The following is a 212-nucleotide window of genomic DNA, read 5'->3' on the forward strand; positions in this document are numbered from 1 at the left end:
GCCACATGCCTTCAAGTACTGCAGTGGAGTGTCAGCCTGAATTATGTCCTCGGGTCTCTGGCGCCCTGGAGCCTAGAAACTTGTGACCAAGGCAAGGCACTGAGCCATGACTAATACAGTAAGTTCTTTTACACTGCTTCCGTATGAACTAAAAGCTGGGAAAATATACAATTAAATCAGAGAGCCTGGAGGTAAGGAGCAAATTCCTGAAG

Source organism: Cetorhinus maximus, chromosome 18 (genome assembly GCF_964194155.1).
Source record: "Cetorhinus maximus chromosome 18, sCetMax3.hap1.1, whole genome shotgun sequence".
Classification (NCBI taxonomy): Eukaryota; Metazoa; Chordata; class Chondrichthyes; order Lamniformes; family Cetorhinidae; genus Cetorhinus; species Cetorhinus maximus.